Source organism: Fukomys damarensis, unplaced genomic scaffold, assembly GCF_012274545.1.
Source record: "Fukomys damarensis isolate Sample0158 unplaced genomic scaffold, DMR_v1.0_HiC HiC_scaffold_22, whole genome shotgun sequence".
NCBI classification, from domain to species: Eukaryota; Metazoa; Chordata; class Mammalia; order Rodentia; family Bathyergidae; genus Fukomys; species Fukomys damarensis.
In genome coordinates, this window is record NW_022900934.1 from 18,377,704 (window position 1) to 18,397,076 (window position 19,373).

A 19,373-nucleotide genomic window follows, 5' to 3' on the forward strand; every position below is an offset into this window, starting at 1 on the left:
TTTTTTTTTTTTTTTTTTTTTTTTTTTTTTTTTGCTAAATTGTTGTTTTTAAGGTGTCTGGATTCCACATACTAGAGATTGCTGTGATATGCTGCCAGTCTTCACCCCACCATTTTCTCTCATTTTTCTAGAGATATTTTAGTGTATATATACTCAAGCACGTGCATTGGGGTTTTTTTCCACTTTGCTTAAAAAACATACATATATATATATATATATATGCACACACATACATACATATACACACATATAAAATGCATAAAACATATATACACACAAAGATATATAAATATATTTTGAAGGTAAATCCATAGCAGTATAAAAAGTACAACCTCATTCTTTCTTCTAAGTGCATATTATTCCATTGTATAGATGTGCCATAATTGATTTGACTGTTTCTTACTGGTAGATGATTAGATTATTTCCAGTCATTTGCTGTTACAATGCTGATAGTGTGTTATCCCACATTACTTAACAAATTTACAAGTCTGTCTGCAGACTATACTTTTAGAATAAGAATTACTGCAATCTGAAAGAGCATTTTCAGTTCTGTTAGCTACTGTTAAAAAAGCTTTTCGAAGAGGTTTTTACCAGTTTTCACTTCTGTAAGCTGTGGATTAGAGTACCTATTTCTGAAAATTCTTGCCAAATCAACATCAGATATTTCAAACTTTTCCCAAGTAAATGAAAGAAAGAGATGCAGAGTAGTTTAATTTGTATTCTCTTACTGTGAGAGAAATCTAGTATTTATGTGTAAGATCTTGCTAGACCTTGGTTTTTTGGGGGGTACTGGGGATTGAACTTGGAACCTTGAGCTTGCGAAGCAGACAGTGGAACCACTGAGCTAAATCCCCAGCCCTTGCTAGACTTTGTAATGAAGCCATTGAAGAAAGTCTTCAGTGTAGACTAACCCTGGAAAGAGGATGAGAACAGCAGATCCACAGAGGTGAGCTAGAGAGTTCCTTTTTAAAATGAATTTTCTTGAGAGATTTCAACAAACTCACTAGCAAGCAAGCTACTTAGCCTGAAACTATCTGGCCCATACTGGAAAAATTCATTTAAAACAAATGTAATGTCAGAGTAAAGCCACATCCATTTCAGAGTAAAACAAATGTAATTTCAGAGTAAAGCCACAGCCATTTATATTGCTTTTTAAAATTCTTAGTTTTAAATTTAATAATTTACTTTTGTACTTGGAACAAAATTTAGGGTGCAAGTACATTTAAAAGTAACTTTGAAAGGAGCTGTCTCATACCTCCAAAAGTATAGTTTTCTGGCCACTTGCCCTCTTGTGTTGTACTAGGTTTGCTCCCTGCTTCCCTATCCCACTCCCCTTCATGCACCTCCATCCCTCTTTCAGTATTTTCTCTGGTTTTAAGAGAGTGTTGGCAAAGACCAGGGTCTTTTTATTGGGAACATTAGCATTGCACAGCTTCTGTGCTCAGTAGCAGTCTAACCCATTAATTCCCTGAAGCACTTGTGACCAAACCAGTTCAATCTGGTATTTCCCCTAGAAAGGGACTTTTCATCTTTTTATTTATTTTTTAAATTTTTTAATTTTTTTGGTAAAGGAGATTGAACTCAGGCCCTTACTCTTGCAAGGCAGGTGGCGGAACTACTGAGCCAAACTGCCAGGCCGGGACTTTTCATTCTTGACAGTTGAGATTTGCTTTTGCTTTTTTCATGAGCTTAGCAGGTTCAAATCTATATTGGATGATGGCAACACCAAGTTCCTAGTTGCTTAATTAAAAAATATCAGAGTCATTTTTGATCCTATGGATATGTTTACACTCTCCATCTGGTCCTTTAGGAAATCTTGTCAGCTCTACTTTCAAAATGTATTCAGAATCCAGAATTCTCATTACCCCTATCTCTACCTGCCATCTTGATGCAAATGTCTGACATCTCCTGCCTGGACTGCTGCTGTAGTGTGATGGATTTCCCCTTCCCCACTCACTGTTCCTGTAGTCTATTCTCAACACAACCACTGGAGCCTTGTTGAAGGACGTGGTTGGATACTGTCAGCCCTCTGCTCAAAGTACACCCTTGGCACTGCCTGTCTTAGAGAAACTCAAATCATCACAACGACACCTCCCCCCCACCTCTTTGACCTTGTCTCTTACTGCCTTCTCTCCACTACTGCCACTCAGCCCTACTAGCCTATTTACTTTTATTTGAATATACCAGGCACTTTTCCATCTCAAAATCCTAGCACCAGCTGGTGCCTCTGCCTGGAATGTACTTCTCCACATAAACAGATGGCTCCCTTCCGCACTTCTAAGTGTCTGCTCCAGTGTCACATTCTCAGCAAGGCTTCTCCTAACTACATCTACAATTTCAATCTCACCCTCTCCCTACTAACCACACAACTTCTACACTTCTCTGCTTTATTTTTCTCCCTTGCACTTTTGCTATATAATATTATTTCATTTACTTATGTTTCTTGTTGTTGTCCCCTTCCCCTCCCCTTTTCTCCCCTCCCTTTCTCTCTCGTCTCTCTTTTCCTGTAGCTTGAATGTAAATTCCAGGAAAGGAGAGATTGTAATCTCTCCCTTTTTGTCTTCCCCATATTCTAGTACTGGGACTAGTACAGATGTTTACTACATTTGTTAAAATGTTCTTTACTCTATAACACTTGTCCTTCACATTCTGCCAAATCTAAACTGAAACAAACAGGTGTTGTGGTACTGGTGATGTGATTTAAATCCAAGAGCACTGATCCATATTTGAGGAGGGATTCTCACATTATAAATAATCTGGTATCATTTGGGTAGCAGTGTTTATGAAAAATTAAATGTGATACAAGAAATGCTATACAGGGAGGTAATAAATATACTCAGATTACATTTAGAGAATTAGATTTACATTCAGGTAATACTGTGGAGAGGATGAGAGTCAAATAAGAGCACATTCAAAGGAGATCAGAGTGCAGGGACTGAGGATGATCACTGGGGGAAAAGAAGGCTGAGGAAACATTATTCTTTCAAATATTGAAAAAGTGTCTTCTCAGAACACCTAGAATCATATCTTCTTTCTCCTCCTCATCATCAAAAGCAGATTCAGTTTTTATGGAATTTAAACAATAACAGGAGACCCTCCTAAGAAAAATATAAAGAATATAGTCAGAAAGTCATGAAAATATAGAAAAAGTTAGGTATAAGCATAGAAGGTGCCCGTGTGAGCGAGGATCTCTGAAGCTTCATCTGCATTGACTGCACAGTGACTCCACCATATCCACACTTAATATGCCAGCAAAGCTGCATTACTTGTAGGTCTCCAGACATGCCATGTTTTCTCTTCCCTCTATGGCTTTGCACAAAGTATTCCCTTTGTCTGAAATACTCTTTTCCCAATTTATCTGCTTGGTAGTTTCCACTCATATTTCAAGCTCTAATTCAAAGATTGCCACCTCCTTGAGGCCTTCCTTACTACCTGTTTCCAAGAAGATTTCAGTGTTTGGCAAGTCTTTTTCTGTGCTCCCACTGGATCTGTGTATGTTTCTGCTACAACAGAAGGCTTATTGTTTGATTTTTGTTGGTGCATTGGTCTAGTTTTCTTTACACTGTATATCAGTCAGGATGAGCTGTAGTAATAAGCAACTTCAAAAACCTCATTGGCTTAAGGCAACAGAAATCATTTTTTGTTCACATGAGGAGTCAGCTATTATTCTTTTTATTTGTGGTGCTGAGAATCAAACCCAGGGTCTCATGCATGCTAGGCAAGGGTTCTACCACTGAGCGATACCTCTAGCTCCTATTCTTCCCTTTGGCTGCAGGTAAGGAGAGAACTCGTCATCTGGAACATTGCCAGTTTCCAGGCCACAGAGGAAATAGCGAAACAAAGCACATACTTTTCCCTAAAACTTTCCCCTTGAGGTGACACATTTGCTCACCTTTCACTGGTTATACTTAACTTCAGGTAGATGGGGATAACAGTGTGTCCAGAAAGAGAGCAAGCCCAGAGTGCTAGCGAATAGCTTAGTAACCACAACAGATTATTAACTTTTTGAGTCCAGAGATGGAATAAATTTAGCAAATACCATACAGGCTTTGGGAATGTAATTTTTTGTGTACTTACTATAAGCACTATTTGTTAATTATTCTTTCATTGTCAGTAGATTGAGCTCTCTATCTCTGGTGATATTTCCAAGTATGGACTATTCTAACTGCCCAGTAAAGATACTTTCAAGGAAATTTATGCAAAATGGGTACATGTAATATATAATCTAAAGTCTTTTAATTCTGAATCTTCCCTATTTTACTTTTCTGAGCATGAAAATGAATAGTATTCACTTTAGAGGTGATAACATCTGACTGGAGCAGATGGTTGGTACCTTGACAGAAACAACAATTAAGGGGAAAAATACTAGAGAGCACTAGTCCTGAGCCTTCAGCAGAGTGATGATTACTAAATGCAGAAGGTAAAATATCCAGAGGGTGAAACTAGGCCATCTGTGAGATTGACTTGCTTTTTGCTTGAGAATTTGTGATTGGAAATAGACTCCAGTTCTTTGTGACTCTTTCTTTGTTTTCTACAGAGCTCTGATTATGCGAAACAGAGTATCTGCTATACTGCTGAGGTCCTGCCTACACACATTCCTGAAGAGGGGTTGTTTTCTGTGTGTGTGTGTGTGTGTGTGTGTGTGTGTGTGTGTGTGTATTTTAAGGTACTGGGGATTTAATTTAATGTTATATTTTATTTTATTTATTTTCAGACAGGAAAATAAATTAGTGCACAGGTGGTCTCAAACTTGTTAGTTACCCTCTGCTTTAGCCTCCCAGAGTGCTGGAATTACTGGCATATATCACCATGCCAGGTTCTATGTGTTCTTTTTGTTGTATATTCCTACTGACTAATCTTGGTCTAATCACTCAGCCCCATTGTTGGAGTTCTCTATTCAAACACGAATAAGTAATACAGCCCCTCCTCTGATGGTGTAAAAATATTATAAATATTATGGATGCACCCTAAGACAATAATATTAAGTGAAAAAAATCAGACACAAAATCTCAGATATCACACGGTTTCTCTTATATGAGAAACACAAAATATAAATAAAGAGCAAAATAAAAGATAGATAAGAGGAAATAGGGAGATAGCTCTTTTACAAATAGGAAGGAGACCAAGAGATGGCGGTAGCCCGGGCATGGTGGTGCACACCTGTAATCCCAGCACTTGGGAGGCTGAGGCAGGAGGATCTCTGGGAGTTCGAAACCAGCCTGGGCTACATAGTGAGTTCCAGGTCAGTCTCAACTACATAGTGAGACCCTGTCTCAAACCCTGCCCCCCCCAAAAAAACCAAACCAAACCAAACAAACAAACAAACAAAAAAAGAGATGGAGGCAGGGCAAAGGGAGGGAAGGGTAAGGGATCAAAGAGATTTAGGCTTTGTTATATACATGTGCCAACCCCCATGTAGAATGTGATCATTATGTACTAGAAACAAGTACTAATAAAAATTAAATTTTTAAATAAAATTATAAATATTAAGGAACATAATAGCCCTAGAGCCTAAAAAAATAAAAGAAAAATGACACCTTTAAGCCCTCCATAAGAAGGAAATGCAGAAATAATTAAAAGGAATGTATTTATTGTCCAGTAGCTAGATATTTGGGATATAGTATATAGCATACAAGAGAACACAGAATTTAGAGTCAGAATATTTGGCTCTGTTATGCATCTGCTGAGGGACCAGTCACATCACCTCTCCTTGTTACTCAGTTTCTCTTCAGCATTAAACAGGGCAAGGGGCAATAATAACAAACTCACAAAGTTGTGGAGATGGCTCAAGAGCAGCACGAAAGTGCTTTGCCGGTTATGATGCACTTTGAGTGATGTAATTAAAGTGAATTTAGTTTTCTGGCTGGACATGGAAACTTCCCAGAAATCCAGTTAATTTATTTATGCTTCACTTGGACAACTTGGGTGACTGTTTTTTGTTGTTAGAGTCAGTGTTGTTTTTCAAGGAAGGAAAGAGAAGCCCTTAAAATCAAACATGTTTTAAAAATACAAATTTAAGCTTCAAGCTTTCTTCTGTAAGTCTGAGGTTTTTATTTTTATGAAAATGTGAAATATGCATAGAAGTAGAATGAATGAACTATATGAATACCAATCCAACTTGAATAATTCTAAATCCATGGTCATTCCATGCCAATTCCCATCCAGTCTTTAAAATGATTGGCAGCTTTTGCTACTTCTCTAGGATGTCATCCATTATATAAGAAGTCTGATTATTCTTGACTACCATGCTGTGAGAAAATGCAATTTTCCATATAAAAAGAGAGTGAATCTGAGCTTGTGTGGTGTACTACTCACCTGTAATCCCAACATTTGGGAGGCTGAGGGAGAATCACAAGACCAAGGCCAGCCTGGGCTGCATATCAAGTTCATAGACAGCCTGGACCATCTAGTAAGACCTTGGCTCAAAAAACAAGCAAACAAACAAAACTCTCCTAGATACAGACCCAGTCTAACCCAACCATTCCAGGTGAGTTGTTCTACAAGTAAATGAAAGAAGCTATCTTGGACATTCTAGTTCCAGGAGGTACCACAAATAACAGAAGAATTTCCTGGCTGAGCCCTGCTCAGAATCACAAGATACACATTGTTCTTTAAACCACTAAACTTTGAGTATCTTTTTTTAAAAACATGGCAATGGGCTAATATACCAGTGTACATTTTTCCCCCAGTTGCCCCAAAAATAGCTTTTTTAGGTTCGATTTATTAGCATTAGGATGCAAGTAAGGTATGGCTCATGCTTTTAAGTAAAATTTTTATTTATATCACACATAGAATTTGCTCTTACATTCTCAGCAGAATTTTGTACCCTTGTTAAATTTGCCTTTCATTGTTTGTTTTGTTTCATTTAAGTTTTTAGACAAGGTCTTGCTATATAGTTCAGTCTGGCCTTTAACTCACTATAGTCCAGGCTAAGGTATGGCTCATGCTTTTAAGTAAAATTTTTATTTATATCACACATAGAATTTGCTCTTACATTCTCAGCAGAATTTTGTACCCTTGTTAAATTTGCCTTTCATTGTTTGTTTTGTTTCATTTAAGTTTTTAGACAAGGTCTTGCTATATAGTTCAGTCTGGCCTTTAACTCACTATGTAGTCCAGGCTGGTCTTGAACTCACAGTGATCCTCCTGCCTCAGCCTCCCGAGTGCTGGGATTAGAGGTGTGCACCACTATGCCTGGCTTTGTTTGCCATTTTTAATCTACTAATTTAACAATATTAGCTTGAATAGATTATAAAAGCCAGGAATTAAAAATTTTTATGTATTTGTTGGTTAACCAGATGGGCTAGTCAAAATTTAACAATTACCTTTGTTAAATTCTTGAATTCTTTGTACATTAATATGAGAAATTTTGTCCTGTTTCTCAGTTTTTGTTAATTAAGAAACTAAGGATGGGTCAAACAGATGGAGTCTTGGAATTGTGATCGGAGTTACAAATGTTGCCTAAGCTATGGGAGATATCAACAGTCAGGTGATAAGATGGGCTGCTTTTAACTCTTCTAGGCTGCCAGTCTTCTTAAAGGTAAAGACTCTATGGTACTAGTATTTACCAAAATATAGAGACACAATTTACAAAGTTAGGAGTTCTGGAATCAAATACATTTGAACCAAAGACTGAAAACCAGCAAAGCATAGATTTTCCTGACTGATCCATGAAATATTAATACAGTCTTTATTCCTTTGTTTTCAAGTTCTGCTCTCACCCCCTTTGTAAAAAGTCAGTAAAACTGAATCTAAAATTTCATGGCAATAAGAAATATGAGCAGTTACATACTTAAGAGATTACTGCCACAGTTTTTATTAAATATTGTTCAAGATACAATCTAAAGTTGTTTTATCATTACTTGCATTTCAATGATGTCCAGCCTTTGATATGTGATAGTAATGAAAAATCTTTCGTTATCTCAGATGTGACCAATTTTGTCTTTTTCAGTTGAGGAGATTATGATTAAGCATTGGAAATTCTCAAGCTTCATTGTTTCAATCTCCATTTGGATTTGACTGTCAGCTTATAATTTAGTCTGACACCCTTTTTATCACATTGTGTCATTGGGGAATTGAGGGCTACATTAATAAACTCAGTGTCCGGTGTCACTGGTGGTGGTGGTAGACAGTTGTTCAGTCAGAGTGGCCATGTTAGGCTCACAACATAAAAAGGCACTTAGTGGTCACTTCAGTTGAGGTCATTTCTTCCTGTTTTTCAGTGACATTTATTTTCCTAAGAAACAGATGATAAAATTTGTTTTTCCAATGTGCTTTGTACAAAGTGGAATGTTTTCTAATAATGGTACATAATTTTTATCTGAATGTTACTGTATTCATCATAGCTCTTTGTGTAGATACATTGAATTTAGTTTAGGTACTGAAATGAATATGCTAAATACAGTAGAGAATGAATAATTACTGTATTTTTAAAGACCTAACTGCTTGATTGAGAAGGAAGCTAAGGAAACTTCTCTAAGAAAGAGTTAGATTATGTGCTTCCTACTGGTTTATAGGAGAAAATAAGAGGAGCAGTAATTTAGAGCAAGCCCTCTGGAGTTTACAGCTCCCACAGATATGGAAGATGATATTATCCTTTAGTTTGAAGGCAGGCAAAGGCAGATATATAAGACCCAGCAGACAATGAAATCTTGATTTGAGGAATTTGTTTCCTTATATAAGCAGTTGAACTCGACTTTCTAGCATAGTTATGGTGTTCTCAGTGCAAGTCGATCCACTTCAGTGTTAGGTGATCTTACACGTCCGAAATGTTTTGAAATAGACCCATTGATTTTGTCAGGAGTTTATGGCAGCAGTTTACAGTGCGAGTCACTGCGACTGTGCTTTGACTCATGCCGGCCAGTCTTGGAGATACTCATTCACTCTATAACTAGCACCCCATCGTGAATTCTAAAATAGTTGCCATGATTTCATGGAAGAACCTGCTGATTTTTTACCACATCTGGCCTAAGTACAACTCTTTGACGTTTCTAGTGCCCGACTGAATGAAGGTTTACTAATTTTTTCAGATAAATAGTATAAATTCACAAAAATTCTGTTTTTAGGATGTTTGTAACTAGAGCTATTTTGAAGTGTAAACATTCCACGTTTTGTAAGGATTCTGCCTCAGTCAAATGTGCCTTTATGGGTTTCAGGATGTCAGGGGCCTTTGACCTTGCGTTAAAATTCATATTTGAAAAGAGGTTTCAGATTCCCTCTATTGGCCTGGTATAGGCAAATTTATTGTATGTATGCATGTGTGCATGCCTGTCTTTGTCTATCAGTCGGTCTATCTTATTTGTCTGTCTGTCTGTCCTAGTACTGGAGATTGAACCCAGGGAGTGTTGAGCTGTATTACCAGCCTTTTTCTGTTTTGAGACTGATCTCCCCACGTTGCTTAGGCTGGCCTCAAATTTAGGATTCTCCCACTTGAGCCTCTCATGCAGCTGGGACTACAGGCGTGCATCACTTTACCCAGAATAGCATTTATTGTTCCATTACTTCGAAAAGATAAGGTTGTCAGATAAATGATAAGGTACTGATACCAGTTAGGGTTTCCATTTGACAAAACTTTGGTGTCTGTGGGGACTGTCAGGACTGCTCTCCCTGACTCACACACTTTATGTACCACTGGAGCTGCTCGACACTGCATCAGTACCCAACACCCCGCATGGCGGCTCCCCAACTTGCAGAGTATATTGGTCACAAGGACTGATAAATCTTTTTTGAGGTCCTAGACGTAGGGCCTTTACACAGAATTACTTCTCCAACCCCACCGTACCCACCCTCTTTTTTTTTTTTCTTTAATCTTGAGATAAGGTCTTGCTAAATTATTAACCCTGGCTGGGCTCAAATTTAACATCTTTCTAGCTTCCAGAGCGCTAGGATTATAGGCATGTACTACCGTGTCCAACTTTTGATTTTTACTCTTATGGTTAGTTTTATATGAAAGCAACACATGATTATAACATTCAAATGTAGAAGACATTAAAAATTTCTAAAGGTCACTTACTGTTTAATAGATCAGTATTCATCTTTTTGCTTTTAAATATTGTTCATATTCAAACAAATACAATTTTACATAGATTTTTTTACACAATGAAATCATACATATTATGTACATTATATATTTAAAGAGTTAAACATGTTTTGGGGTGTATTTATTTTATTTTGAGACAATGTCTTGCTAAGTTTTCAAGGCTGGGCTCAAATTGCCATCATTTTGTCTCAGCTGCAGGGGAGCTGGAGTATAGGTGTGTACATCATGCCCAGCCTTTTAAATTTATTAAAGTTTTGTCATTGTCTGAGATTTTACACATATCTTATAAGGCTTTTTCTAAGGTCTTTTTCCCCCTTCCATTTATTTCTCTTATTGGTTATTTTTGACACATAGAAGACCCAGTGATTGTTTTTGTGCGCTAATATAGCTAACAGTGTCACTTGATTTTCTTAGTTATAATCATTTTTCAGGGAATTTTCCCACTTAACAATTATATTGAGGTACAAGATCCCAATAATGAATGTAACCGTACTGTATACCTAAAATGTACCAATAAACTCAATGAGGAAAAAAAATTTAAAATAAATAAATGCAAGAATTTTCTAATTGCAAATTGACTAACATATAAATGTTTCTGCAATGACTATTAGATACATTTAAAATTGGATAAAACTTAACATGTTTACCTACTGCACAGTTATGCTATTCAAAGAAAATAAGATATTGTCAGTATGAATCTTGTATTTAGAAGTTTTGGATTTATCTGCTACATAAACATCTATAAAAGTCAAAATAGAAAAAAATCATGAGCATTTAATTTATAGATGAAAGAGTATAATCAGTGCATGAAGGAATTAAAATTAGAGTTTAAAATTAGTATATGACCTAAGACTCGAATTGGTTTATTTACATTTTCCTATACCATTAAGCCATATTTTCCAAAAAATCACAAATAAATCTTCCCTGATAATATATTATTGGTAAATAAGTAATATTTTTAAACATTATGCCCTTAAATGATTGTTAGTTAAACAAATGTATGTTACATATTTGTGTGTGCTCTCAAGAAGCATGTATAAATATTATCATAAGAAATACTGAAAAAGGAGATATATTCACTGAGCATCGACAAATGCTAATAATACACCATAAATTTGTAAAAAAAAAATCCAATTATATTGAATAGTAATACCAGGGGTCTTGTTATTGACTCAGATATTTCACTATTATGTATAATGTTAGTTGTCTTTTCAGGTAGAAATCCTTTACGTAAGGCATTTCAAGATTCAGAGATTGAGGCTGGGATTTTAGCTCAGTGGTTCCGCCTCGTGCCTTGCAAGAACAAAGTCCTGAGTTCGATCCCCGGTACCAAAAAAAAAAAAAGAATCAGAGATTTAAAAAATAAAAAATTTTAAAGTGTTTGTAAAGGGGGAGAGGAGGAGGGGAGGTCAGGGACAAGGGGAAAAAGTGAGAACCAAGACCTGTCATGTAAAGGTACAAGATCTCAATGATGAATGTAATTGTACTGTATACCTAAAATGTACCAATAAACTCATGAGGAAAAAAAAAATTTTAAGAACAAAGACTGAGAGATTCAACTTGAACACCACTATAGACTAAGTGGACAAATGACACATGCAGAAGAACACTGCACACAGAAGGGCAGAGTGCTCGTGCAGCATTCTCTAAGTGTGTATGGAGCATTCTCCAGGATCGGTCACATGTTATGCCACAGAACAATTTTTTTTGGTACCAGGGATCAAACTCAGGACGTTGCACTTGTGAGGTATAAAACAATTTTAAGTTTTAGAAGACTTAAAACATACCTAATATCTTCTCTGACCTCAGAAATGAAATTACAAATCAATAGCAAAAGGAAAACTGGAGAATTCAAAACTATGCAAAAATTAATTAATATAATCTTGAATAACCAATGAGTCAAAGAAGGAACTACAACATAAATTAGAAAATACCTTGAGGCTAGGCGTGGTGGTGCACACCTGTAATCCCAGCACTTGGGAGGCTAAGGCAGGAGGATTGCTGTGAGTTTGAGACCAGCCTGGGCTACATAGTGAGTTCCAGGTCAGTCTCAACTACATAGTGAGACCCTGTCTCAAAAAACCAAAAAAAAAAAAAAAAAAAAAAAAAAACCCCAAAAAAAACCCCAAAAACAAACACAAAAAAAAAAACCCAAAGAAAATACCTTGAGACAAATGAAACCAAAATACAACATATCAATAGTATAGTATATAGTAAAAGCAGTACTAAGAAGGAAGTTTGTTGTTGTAATTGCCTACATTGTAGTTGTTAATTCCTTCATTAAAAAAGAAGGAAAAAGTTCTCAAAACCCAACTTTACACTGTTAGGAACTAGAAAAAGGATAATGAACTAGACCCCAAAGAACAATAAATTAAACTTGGAGTTAACAGAAGCAAAGAAATAATAAAAAAGCATAAATAAGTTTAAAAGAAGAAAAAATTAATGGAACTAAGAGTTAGTTTTTGGAAACAATCAACAAAGTTGATAGATTCTTTGTTAGATGAAGAAAAAGAAAGAAAAGGCTCAACTGAAATTAGAAACAAAAGAGGAGACATTTTGGGGGCTAATGCCACAGAAATAAAAAGGACTGTGAAAGATTACTATGGAGTAATTAGCCATCAAATGGATAGCCTAATAGAAATATATTCCTGGAAACATGCAACCTGTCAAGATTGAATTACAGAGAATTTTTTAAAAAAATGAACAGACCCATAATTATAAGGTGGTTGAATCAGTAATCAAAACTTTCCCTAAACTGGGCATGTTGGTGCTTACCTCTAATCCCAGCACTCGGGAGGCTGAGGCAGGAAGATTGCCATGAGCTCAAGGCCAGTCTGAACTACAAAATGAATTCAAGACCAGCCTGAAGTATAACAGCAAGACCCTATCTTTTTTTTTTTTTTTTGAGACAGGGTTTCACTATGTAATTGAGGCTTACCTGGAACTCACTATGTAGCCCAGGCTGGTCTCAAACTCACAGAGTGATCCTCCTGCCTCAGCCTCCTGAGTGCTGGGATTACAGGCGTGTGCCACCACATCCAGCAAATGGATTTTTTTTTGGTACTGGATATCGAACTCGGGTCCTTGTGCTTGCGAGGCAGGCGGCAGCACCACTGAGCTAAATCCCTGGCGCTATGGTCATCTAAATAGATATAGAAAAAGCATTTGATAAAATTCTAGGCCCTTTCATGATAAAAAGCACTCTACAAACTTGGAAAACACTTCAATATAATGAAGGCTGGGTGTGAAAAAGCTAATATCTACAACAATGAAAAAATCAAAAGCTTTTTTTCTAAGATTAAGATCAAGGCAAGGTCTTTCTATATCTATTCAACATTGTACTATACTAGAAGTCTCAGTAAGAGCAGTTAGTCAAGAAAGAAATAAAAGGCATTAAAGTAGCAAAGAAAAATAATTTTATATGTAGAAAGCCTTAAATTCTTTTTAGAATAAATGAGTTCAGCAAAATTGCAGAACACAAAATCAGCACAAAAGAATTAGTTGCACTTCTATACAATAACAATGAACAATCCAAAAGGGAAATTAAGAAAAAGTCCCACTTATAACAATAAAAAAGAATAAAATACTTAACACACATAACCAAGAGGCAAAGGACTTATACACTTAAAGCTACAAAGCATTGCTCAATAAAATTAGAGAAGATGCAAATACAATGACAATGCTGTGTTCATGGATTGGAAGATTCATATTATTCCGATGTCCACACTACCCAAAGATATCTAGAAATTCAGTGTAGTACCTATTCAAATCTTGGGTGTGAGGGTGAACTGGCTGCGATATCTGTCACCCCATTGATTACCAGGATTGATTCAGCTGATCTGGCTGGCTAAGCGAGTGTGCTCTTCGGAGCTCACTGCTCTTTGTGCTCAGTTGAAAAAGAAAAGGAGGATCACACAAGCAGCCGCACTTCCCTGCTAGAATCTCCAAAATCTCACTGACACTTTTTTTTGTTGAAATAGAAAAAAAAAAAATCCTAAAATTCTTAAGGAATCTCAAAGGATTTTGAATAGCTCAAAAATCTTGAGAAAGAAAAAAGCCGCTGACTTCACACTTCCTGATTTTGGAAAATATTACAAACATGATACTGGTACAAAGACAGACATAAACCAATAGAACAAAATAGACCCAGAAATAAGTTAAATGTTTATATATACAGTCAGATGATCTTCAACAGAAGTTGCCAAGACTACACAATAGTGAAAAGACAGGTCCCTTCAAAACTAGTATTTGGAAAACTAGATATCCACAAACGAATCAAACTATACTCTTTTACCTTACACGATACCAAAAAATTAATTTAAATCTATTAAAGACCTAAATGGGAGACCTGGAAGTACAAAATTCCTAGAAGAAAATATAGGAGGGAAACTTCTTGTCATTGGATTTGGTAATGATTTCTTGAATATGATACCAAAAACACAGATAACAAAAACAAAAATAATCTGGCCCTTCCTCTGAATCTCTTTTGGCAGCACAAAAATCTTACATTTGTATCAGTTTGCCTTACTTGGGCTTAACTTAGGAAACTGTGTGTGTTTCTACACGGTAATGCTTCATTTATCAGACGTGCTTCCTCAATGTCTTCTTGATGATGATTTTCTAGATAATTGAAGATTTTTCTTTGAGCACTACTTTTAATAGATACTAAAAAAAAAAATCCTATCTCAAATAAACCCAAATTTATCTCAGGGGTTAGTATTGCTAAAAGTGTAGGGGAAGTGGGAGGGGTGGGGGAAAGGTAAGAAGGGAAAGGAAAAAATAAGAAAAGGGAAAAAAATGGAAACAAAGTCTTTAAGGGTGGAAAGGTGAAGGGAGGCCAGGGGAAAAACTAAAAACCAAGATAGTCATGTAAAGGTACAAGATCCCAATGATGAGTGTAACTGTACTGTATGCCTAAAATGCACCAGTAAAAACAGTAGTCACTGATAGACATCTAGGTAGTAGGTATATGGGTGTTCATATTAAAATTCTTTAAGCTTTGTTGTATATTTTAAATTTTTCCTAATAAATTTTTCCTAATAAAATATCACTCCAGGGGAGCATGAAACACCCTTATTCCAGTAATTTTATGGTAACTCAGAAAGCTTTGTATGTGGAATGGTATAGGTTGCCTGCTCTGGAGCCAGTCTGTGAGGGTTCTTATTCAGCTTCTGCTGCTTGCTATGTACCTTTCAGGTAGTTACTGTCCTTCTCTGAGCCTTGTCTTTCTTCACTATAAAAAGATTCTTGCATTTGTTGTGAGAATGAAATGAGACTATATGTATAAAACACTTCTTAAACTATTGGTAAATGGTTGCTATTGCTGTCACTTACCTTACTATTTTGTAATTAATGGCTTCTCCTCTCCAAGGATGGCTAGCATTGTTACCCTCCTTTATCATTTATTTGAATGGTAATTTGGGTCTAATTGGAGACACTTTTGAATGACATTGGAACTATTTCCAAAAATCAAATCTGTCTTCATTTTGTCCACTTCTCAGTCTTAGTAAATAAAATACCAGAAACATAATTTACTTACCCTTTCTTCAGTGAAACTCGGTTCCCATCACAAATAGCACTTCTGTCCTTAATTCTTGCGCCATGGAGGCCAAGCAAAGCACTTACCTAATTCCTGAGTTCTTCTGGCTGCCTGGGCTTCTGGACAGCCTGTGCTCTCTTCCTATGTGGCAGTGCTTCTTCTGCCTCTCCCTGCCCTCTTTCTTGCTGAGTTAGAGGTTCACAGCCACTGCCATTCACTTTTACCCAGAGTGGAAATAAATATCACCAGGGGAAGTCAGGAATACAAAATCATATCACCTGTGTTGGAATCTTATGGATATGGGTGATGACCCTCTTCTACAGAACTGAGTGTGGTAACTTTCTGTCCCTTATTTTTCTTGGGTTTAATTTTCTTTTAGTAGTTTTTAGTATATCAAAGAGTTATGCAGCTTTCCCTACAATCTAATTTTAGGACATTTTTCATCACCCTAAGGAAAGACTTTATACCCATTAAGAGTCACTAATTCCCCCCTCCTCCACTTTCAGCCCTGGCAACCACCGATCTACTTTCTGTCTCTATAGATTTTTCTCTTCTAGACAAGTCATACAATATGTGACATTTTATATCTGCTTTCTTTCACTTAACATAATGTTTTCAGGTTCACCTATGTTATAGCTCATATCAAAACCATTCTTTTTATAGCTGAATAATATTTCCTTTAAGGATATACCACAGTCTGTTTATTCATTCACTAACTGATAGGCATTTGATTTGTTTCTACTTTTGACTGTTATTATAATAATACTATAAATATTTGCCCACAAGTTCTTTTTTTTTTTTTATTGAGTTTATTGGTACATTTAGGGATACAGTACAGTTACATTCATTGTTGGGATCATGTACCTTTACATGGCAAGTCTTGATTCTCATTTTTTTCCCCTTACCTCTGCCCTCCCTTCACCCCCTCCTCCCCTCCCCATCTACAAACACTTTATTTTCATCTTTTCATTCTCTCACATTTTTTTCTTTTCCCTTTTTGTTCTTCCCCTACGTATCACACCTTCCCTACACCTTTAGCTCCTTTCCTCCCATTTCTAAATGTCAGTAATCTTATTAGAATCTTATGCATTGTTGCAGAATATTCACACCAGGGAAACTATTTGGTATTTACACATGTGGGACTTATTTATTTCACTTAGGAGTATATCTTCAATATGTATCCATTTTCCTATGAATGAATCTATTCTCTCGTTCTTTATGGCTGAGTAATATTCCATTTTATAGAAAAACCACAACTTCTTTATCCAGTTTCCAACGGATGGGCAAATAGGTTGTTTCCAAGATTTAGCTATTACAAATTGTGCCGCTATAAACATGGGTGCACATATTTCTCTGTGATATGATTCTTTTAGTTCTCTTGGAAAGATACCCAACAGAGGGATGGCTGGGTCAAATGGAACCTCCAGTCCAAGCTCTTTGAGGTATCTCCATATTGATTTCCATAGTGGTTGCACTAGTCTGAACTCCCACCAACAATGGAGGAGGGTTCCTTTCTCCCCACAACCCCGCCAACATTTGTTATTGTGTGATTTCTTGATAGCAGCCATTCTTTGTGGGGTGAGGTGGAATCTCAGTGTTGTTTTCATCTGCATCTCTCGAATGACCAGTGATGTGGAACATTTTTTCATATATTTTCTTGCTGCTTTCACTTCTTTGTATGAGAAATGTCTGTTCATTTCGGATGCCCATTTTTGGATCGGGTCGTTATGTTTGGGGGGACTGATTGTTTTGAGTTCTTTATATATCCTTGATAATAGTCCTTTGTCTGAGGTACAGCTGGTTAAAGTTTTTTCCCACATTGTAGATTGTCTCTTAGTTCTGCTAATGGTTTCTTTTGAAGTACAGAAGCTTTTTAGTAAGGTGAGATCCCAGTTGTTGATTCTTTCTGCTAGTTCCCGTGCTATTGAGGATTTGTTCATAAAGTCTTTTCCTATACCAATGTCTTCCAGAGTTCTTCCTAACTTACTTTCCAGCAAGTTTAATGTTTCTGTTTTAATATTTAGATCTTTAATCCATTTGGATTTTAATTTAGTGCATGGTGAAAGATAAGGGTCTAATTTTAATCTGTGGCAGGTTGATATCCAGAAGATGAGGTAGCTGAGTACATCTGCCCACAAGTTCTTGTGTGGACATGTTTTTACTTCTCTTCAATATGTGCCTAGGTCAACTCTGTATTGAACTTTCTGAGGAATAGCCAGACTGTTTTTTCAAAATGGTTACATCATTTGTGTGAGGGCTCCAATTTCTTCACATTCTCCCCTACACTTATTATCTGTCATTCTGATCATAGCTATCCTGGTGAGTGTAAAGCAGTATCTCATTTTTTTTTTGTTTTGTTCTGTGTGTAGTGGTACTGGGGATTCAATGCAGGGCCTCATACATGCTGGGTAGGTACTCTACCACTGAGCTATATCCATATCCCTTTTTTATTTATTGCTGTTTTTTAATTTTGTTTTGGTACCAGGGATCTAACTCAAGACCTTGCACTTGCAAGGCAGGCACTAGCAGCCACACCACTGAGCTAAATCCCCAACCCTTTTTTAATTTTTATTTTGAGACAGGATCTTGCTGAGTTACTCAGGCTGGCTTCAGATTCCCAATCCTCCTGCCTCAGCCTCACAATTTGCTTGGATTACAGGTGTGTACCACTGTGTACTGCTTCATTGCGGCTTTGTTTTGTACTGTATTTCTCTACTGGTGGGGTTGAACATTTAAAAATGTCTTTATTGACTACTTATGTATCTTCTCTGGAAATGTCTGTCTAAATTCTTTACTCTTTCTTTATACTTTTTTTGGTGGGGGGGGTACCAGGGATCAAACTTGGGTCCACTGAGCTAAATCCCCAACCCTCTTTACTTTTTTTTTTTTTTTTTTTTTTTTTTTTTTTTGTACTGGAGATGGAATTCAGGATCTTGCACTTGTGAGACAGGCAGCGCAACCACTGAGCTAAATTCCCAGCCCCTTCTTTACTCATTTTTAATTGAACTATTTGTCTTTTTACTTCTGAGTTGTAGGAAGTCTATATATTCTAGATATATCTTACTATATACATGATTTTCAAAGCTTTTTGCTTTCTCAGTGGTCTTTGAAACAAGTTTTAAATTTTGATGAAGTCCAATTCACTATTTTTTTTATCACTTTTGCTTTCAGATATTGTATTTGATGTCTGCCATGACTTGTCTAAAACTCTGACTTGCTCAGTAGGGGCAACATAACTATTATTAGTAGTTTTGCTTATTTAAAATTATAAAGCACTTGATTCCAATGCTTGCCAATTATGTATAAAGGAACTGAGAAATTGCACTTGGAGCTGATAAACCCATGTCTGTGGATGAACCTTAGGAAATAATTTGATAGAAAAAATATGCTATATTCTTAGAGTTGTATATTTAACCATTACCCAGATTAAGGCATTGGGAGCCTATGCAGGAGAAAAGGTCTGAGTTAATTCATTGTGTACATTACTAGATAATCATGAAGCTATGTAATGAAAATATTTATGATATCATTTTTAGTGAAAAAAGAAAATATAATTTCATACTCATTAAATTGAATATATAAAATATTTGAACCAGAGGAAGGGTAAGGACCTATAATTATAGGTAGTTTTATTCTCTTAGATTTCATTTAATATCAATATTTTATCTTCACAATTAAATTAAAATATATGTGCATAACATTTAGTGGCAGAAATAGTGATAAATACTTAGATATAAAGATATATCAATATCTGTATCTATATCTCACTGCAGATTTTTTTTTTTTTTTTTTTTT